Source organism: Physeter macrocephalus, chromosome 14 (genome assembly GCF_002837175.3).
Source record: "Physeter macrocephalus isolate SW-GA chromosome 14, ASM283717v5, whole genome shotgun sequence".
NCBI classification, from domain to species: Eukaryota; Metazoa; Chordata; class Mammalia; order Artiodactyla; family Physeteridae; genus Physeter; species Physeter macrocephalus.
In genome coordinates, this window is record NC_041227.1 from 130,209,179 (window position 1) to 130,215,949 (window position 6,771).

The 6,771-nt window shown below is 48.5% G+C and overlaps 1 protein-coding gene across 4 annotated transcripts in view; it reads right to left on the reverse strand.

The window, feature by feature from the left end:
- Window positions 1-6,771, reverse strand: part of KCNJ2 (potassium inwardly rectifying channel subfamily J member 2) — a 189,817-nt gene that overhangs the window by 18,302 nt on the left and 164,744 nt on the right. For 3 of the 4 annotated variants that reach the window (XM_028499724.2, XM_028499727.2, XM_028499728.2), the window contains exon 1: window positions 804-964. The exons of the other annotated variant lie outside the window; for it this stretch is intronic. The gene's annotated coding sequence lies outside the window, so the exon portion shown is untranslated. Of the gene's footprint in view, window positions 1-803; window positions 965-6,771 lie in introns of those variants that run through there. 4 annotated transcript variants of the gene reach the window in all.

The window sequence follows — 6,771 nt, forward strand, 5'->3', positions numbered from 1 at the left end:
CAGACACAGACGGTAAACTGCCCGTTTCCCATCTCGATTCTTTTTTTCCAACTGTCATGATGACTCTATGCTATGATGCAATCTTTTGCAGAATCAAGTCGTTTTGACCACTGTGCTTCCCTGAAACCACACCGTCTTCCAATTTCGGTGTTAATGTTATTATTACAGAGAATAACAAGTTGCTCAAGGGAGAGTGACATAGGATGTGAAAGTTTTGCGGTCTTCCGGCTGAAATCCAACGCGAGCTCCCGCTCTCTGCCCCAGCAAAGCAACTTTGAGACGCTCGCTGGGTTTGGTACTCGAAGCTACACTTGAAGCAATGACAAAGGGGCGGGGGTGGCGGGGGGAAGACGCCAGGGATCCAGACAAGCGCTGCGGCCCCAGGTTTGCCAAAGTCTGAGACCAGTACTCTAGACGTACCCGCTCTCCCTTTTTTTTTTCCCCTTAGAGCGAGATGGAACAGAGGCTCCCTCGCCCTTGTCTCCAAACTCAGTATCCCGCTACAGCTGGTGCACTGGAAGTTATGAGCACAGACAGATGCTGCGGAGAAATCTGTTACAGTTGCTCAACTGTTCCAAGCATGTCTCGGTATTTTTAGCTCTGGGGGTGTTCTGGTGCGCGCACAAACTCTATAGGCATGGTCTGGGACTCCGGAGCGTGGGTGAGCGCTAAGGCAGAGTGACAGCTGGGCACCTCTGGGGCGGCGGGGCAGGGGAGGGTCGGGGGCGGCAGCCCGAGTCCACTCCCCGGGACGCACAGGCAACGAGAGGAAAGGAGGGAAGAAAACACACAGCAGCCCTTACCTGTTGCCGGCGCAGGAACATGGGGACATGGAGTGGAAGTGAGGGGTTACAGAGGCATGTAAGATCCAGGAGTTTGTACAAGCGAGCGAGCCAGGGCGAACCAGCATTCCCAAGACCCAGCTTGCCGGCGCCGGGCGGGCTGCGCGCTGGCCGGGGCTCCAGGGCGCTCTGAGCTTTCCTGGGCTCTTTTGAGGCGTCGCGAGCCACCGGCCCGCCTGGCCCCGCCCCCGGCCGCGCCGGCCAATCGCAGCGCGCCTGGCCCCGGGGACCGCGCGGGGAGGGAGGATGCTGCGCCCGCGGCCGCGGGGCTGCCGCCGGGGAGAACCTGCCGCCGCTTCCTTCCCGTCTGCCCGCCCCCCCCGCGCCCCACCGCGCCCCGGCCGCCGGTCCGGCCGCGCAAAGGAGGGGCAAGCTGCGCCCCGGCGCGGCCGGCGGCAGGTGGGAAGCTCCGCGGCCGGGCTCTTGCGGCTGCCCGCTGGCAGCCTGGCCCCTGGGCAAAGCTTCCGACCCCTCCGCCAGCCCTACACTTGCCCTCTTCCGTCGTCCGTGGCGGCGGGGCGGGGCGTGCGCCCCCAGAGGCTCGCGAGGTGCCAGGGTCCGGGAGAAGCGGTGGCAGCCGGGGAGGCTTGCGTTTCAGCCTTTCAGCCGGGGCGCGTCTTCCTCTCCCTTCACCCCCCCTCCCACCCCCTGAATCCGCCCCCCCGCCACCCACCCCCGGGCCAGCGGTACGCTGAGGAGCCGCGAACTAAACGGGGGAAGGGACGGCGACCGGCTCGCAGAACCCAGCGGGATTCAGACGCGCGCGAGGGTTGCAGCTGCCTGGGAGAAGAAGCTCTTCCTCCTCCCGGCTCTGGGTCAATTACTTACAAAGCGCCTAGCCTGCTCGGACACCCCCTGAATCCGCCCCCCGCCACCCACCCCCGGGCCAGCGGTACGCTGAGGAGCCGCGAACTAAACGGGGGAAGGGACGGCGACCGGCTCGCAGAACCCAGCGGGATTCAGACGCGCGCGAGGGTTGCAGCTGCCTGGGAGAAGAAGCTCTTCCTCCTCCCGGCTCTGGGTCAATTACTTACAAAGCGCCTAGCCTGCTCGGAAGGGGGAACCGCTGGCTCGCTCGCTCTCGCAGGGCCCGCCCTCAATCTCTGTCTGCACCAGCGCCCGGCACGCTCTGCTGATCTAAAATCAGAGCAATTAAAGAGTAATGAACTCTCTGGAACGGCGACTCCTACAGACACTCAGCGCTGCCGCGCATCAGCGCCTCCCAGCCCTCCTTCCCAGCAGCCAGGCGAGAGCGTGCAGACCCTTTCCAGAGACCCTTTCAGAAGCTCTGTCAACTTCAGCGTGAACCGGGTGTGGACCCTGGAACGTTACAGATTGAACCGTGTGTGTGTGTGTGTGTGTGTGTGTGTGTGTGTGTGTGTCCGAGTACTTTGGTGTCATAACGCAGCTTTGCTCTTAAAGGATATTTAGGAGTCCCCCAAGTTTGAAATCCGTGTGTGTGTGTGTGTGTGTGTGTGTTTTGAATGTGCATTTCCTCAAGCGATCAAGTGTGTCTTCCGCGCAGTTTATTTAAACCTCTGAAAGGCCTCCTAGAGACGCCAAACTACTTCAACAAGCTAGCTCGTATTCTGGGCGGCACAGCCCGGCTGGATTTGTGCGTGTGGGAGAGTGAAACTGACACTTCAAGGAAAGGGTCTGCGCCGGGACCCACCTCCGAGCCTCATACCCACACGCGGCCCCTAGGAGGTGCTGGTGAAATACGCTTGGGTTTTGCAGATCGCTCTTAATCCTGCCTTAGCAAGTGGGCCACTTTTCCTAGCACCGAGGAAGACGCTGAGATTCAAAGGGTCTGGAACGGGTTGCGCGCGCGGTGTCTCTCTGATAGCCAAGCGCATTGCTGTTTCATTCCATTTGCTGAGGTAGTACAGTAGTCCGAGCCCTGGTACCGACTGCCTTGCCTTTTAAAGTCCTCTCCGTGGGAATAATGCTTCACACCAGGGAGGTCTAATTTAACCTGTGTTAAGCCAAGTGTTATTTATAGACCGTTTGGATCAACTCTGCAAAAGAGATGGATGTATAGAAAGCCAGGCTGTAGCCTAAAGCTAAAAGAGCCTGGAGACAGAGGAGCTAACTCTGCATATAACCAGAGGACGGAGGATGAGGTACAGCTCACTGCACTGCAATAAGCTTCCTCTGAAATGGGTTTCCTCATGGATTTCTTCTAAGGAACAGGCAGGAGAGGTCCAATTAATCCTTCAAAGCATATTAAACCTAAATGGAAAGAGGAAGAAATTCATCATCTATAGATGTTCTCTTCTTTACTATGATTCAATCTATGCATCTGTAGATGGCTAAGAATTTTCCAAACCACAGGAATTCAGAGAGGCAACACTCTTATTTCCAGGTAATGAGCTGTAGTTCAAAACCAGTCACCCAGAAAGGGGTGCCATTTCTCTGGAATTAGAATTGAAATTGTTTTACTCTAATATGCCACTCTAAGTAAACTGAATACACCCCAGGCCAGGAAAGTTTCATATGATAGGAAAAATCTTTAAAGAAATGAATGCAAAGTTACAAGATTATGGTTGTTTGTATAAATTTACTGATGGGAGGGGGGCAAATAAATATATGTATTTATCTGGGCAAAGGGGCGTCTTTCTCATCAATGTCACTTTGACCTCCCATGTAACGCTATGCAGCAAGGCTTATTTGTTGAAGTAGAATATTAGAGAAAAGTTGATTATTTTAATAAGCAGCTTCCCAATCTGAATAGAATTTTCACCTTAATTATTTAGCTAAATAAGGAAACATGAAGGATTAAATTTTGTTAGTAACTGAAACTTTGTAAATTCAGGATAGCATTGATTAACTCTATTGCTTCATCTTGTAAAGAAAAATATAAATGTGCATTTTAATTAATGAAAGAGACTTTTCACTACGTCCCTATTAGGAAAATTCTAGTGTTCCAAAACATTCAGTGCTTGGGTAAATATACTTTTTTGGAGCAATGCGTGATACAGATTTCTCTAGTCAGAGTATATCTTTTTGGCTGAATCAGTCCTTATTTAGCAAAAATTAGCCCATTAGTTTTGGACACCAGTGCAGCTGAGCGTTGGGATCCATCTATGGATTAAATTTTTCCAAGGAAGTGACAATTATGCTCTTACTGATTCCCTCCATGGTAACCACCTATAATATTAAAGCCAAATATTAGTCACAGTCTAGATCTGCAGTCAGATTGTGAATGGTCGTGTGACGCAGGAAGAGATTGTTTCACGAGGAACATAAATCTTCCCTTTGCATTTATGTAAAGATCACCAGCAGTTAGATATATTTTCAGGTGTCTAATGTTAACCATCTATGCAGCCCAATTTCATAATGATAAAGATGAAAAACTCCTGTTATTTGCATCTACTAGGTAGTAAGAACCACTTACTAGTCTTTGCAGTAATAATTAATAATCATTAAAAAAATAATAATAATTAATAATCATAAATAAATAAATGTTATATTGACTTGAAATGTAGACAGGATGAGTTTGCAGTCTGCTGCTATGAGGACAAGCCATCCACTAGGGTATTTTAAGCCACTGAATGTAATCTTATCTGTTGGGAAACGGCTTTGGCAATTTCACTTACTGCGCTGGTAAGATTTCATCTCCATAATAAATTCAATAAAGGGTAGTAGCTACTTGTTGAGTAGCTACTTTGTACTTTAGCTGTGCGCTAGGTGAGATAGGAGATAGAAGACCCCTAGGAGGAACAGTTCCTTCTCTCTAAGAATTCACAATCTCTAATTGAAAAGACAGACAATGCACAAGTGAAATGACTAAATGACAAGATAAGGCAGCTTCTGATTAAGTGCTAAAGTGGATTTGTGAAAAAAGGAAAATCTGGAGAACGTCTGAGGAGTAGAATGAAATGGATTAGAATTTATGGGGGAGTCTTTAGAATGGAAGACAACACGTGTGACATAATAGCTGGCGTAGTTGTGTTAAGGATGCTGAGAGCATACCAGAAGACAGGGTTGCCCCTCACTCAGATTTTGTCCATAATGGCATGCCCCCGCCTCTGACTATATGCGTGTAATTGTGTTTATAAATTATAAGCTGCTTCTAAGAATGGCATGTCCTTCCTGCAGGCCACTGCCTGCACAGTTTCCTCTAAAGCAATGGGATTTAGTCCCCAAGACTTATTTGCCATTTGTCACACACAGCAGTGATGCCTCACTGATCTGGCAGACCTGGGAATGCAGCATATCACATAATGCAGCGGTCCCCAACCTTTTCGGCACCAGGGACCAGTTTAGTGGAAGACAATTTTTCCACGGACTGGGGAGGGGAGGGGCGGATGTTCAGGCGGTAGTGCGAGCAATGGGGAGTGATGGGGAGCGGCTGTAAATACAGATGAAGCTTCGCTCACTCACCCGCCGCTCACCTCCTACCGTGCGGCCCAGTTTCTAACGGGCCATGGACCAGTACCAGCCTGTGGCCAGGGGCTGGGGACCCCTGACATAATGGCTTTTCTAAATAATTGAAACTTGTTTGATTGGGAATTACTTTCCCTTATGTAATGTATGCATCCTCAAACTCTAACTGGTTGCCCCTGTAGCATTCTGTACATCGTTCTAGTATAGCATATTTTGTTCCTCTCATGCTGTTACAGATATATTTTTCCCTGTATTTGTCTCCACCTACCAATGGGGGAGCTTTTCAAAGTCTGCTGCCAGGTCTTTTTTTTTTTTTTTTTTTTTTATCTTTATATCCTTATTGCCTTGCACATGCCCGAGTAAATAAATCAGGCTCAGTAAATGTCAGTTAAATGATGAAAAGAATGAAAGTAACAATATTTTCGAGTATAAGATGACTTTTGAATAAAGACTCAGTAATGACTCATTATAATAAACACAAGCTATTTCATTTTTACCTGCAATAGAATGGGCCTATCAGGATACTATAAGAACAGTGTCTTCTACATTAAATGACCCCAGACTAGCTTCTTTAAGCCTTTCTGCTTGTTTTTCCTTCTTCTCCGTCAATGAGCCTTCACTTCTCATTTTTGCTTCTGCCAGTGTGCCTTGAATTTACCAGGCTGTCACTGTGTTCTGTCTAATTTGATGATTCTAATATGCACTGAGCTGAGAGATTATGTAACCAAGGTTGTTTAAAAATATATGCAAAGTAAACATAAATATGATCGAAAGGGCTTAAAGTGGATGTATACTTTTGAAATAGTATGAGCATATGCTAAATTTGGAGTTACCTTGTTTTGGTCGGTTTCCTTTTTGGATAAAAAAACTGCAGGATATGGATTTATGACATCTATTTTAGCTTCTCAGAGCACTTAAATGCTTCAGACCTTGTATTTGCTGTGTTAGGAATAGTTGAGAAAGAGCTCTGGAAAAGTAAGATACCTGTGTGCTCGCAACTATGCATATGTTTATACATTTCTGTACGAGAAAATCATACACTCATTTATGAGAAATCATCTGAATGCTTACTCTGTCCATTACATATATCTTTGTTTTCCATCAAATGTGTTAAAACCAACAACAGTAAGTGGGATGGTTCTTTAAGAAGCTCACACTTCCAGAGCAGCTGAGTTATTATTTAGGAAATTCTCTCTGTTACGCTCTGGAGGCCTTTATTTATCTCACGTGGGTGAGACAATTACACTCCGAAAGTGCCGTATTCACCTTAGGGCCTGACCTCACGTTACTGTCATTCTTAACACAATGATTGTGATGATCACTCCATTTGTGTTACCTGTGGCAGGTGAGCACTCTTAAAGGTAATAGTCTACAGCTTCGGCTCATTCCCTTTTTTTTTTTTTTTTTTTTATTGCGGTACGCGGGCCTCTCATTGCTGCGGCCTCTCCCGCTGCGGAGCACAGGCTCCGGACGCGCAGGCTCAGCGGCCACGCCGCACGGGCCAACCCCCCAGACCGGGGCGCGAACCCGGTTCTCCTGC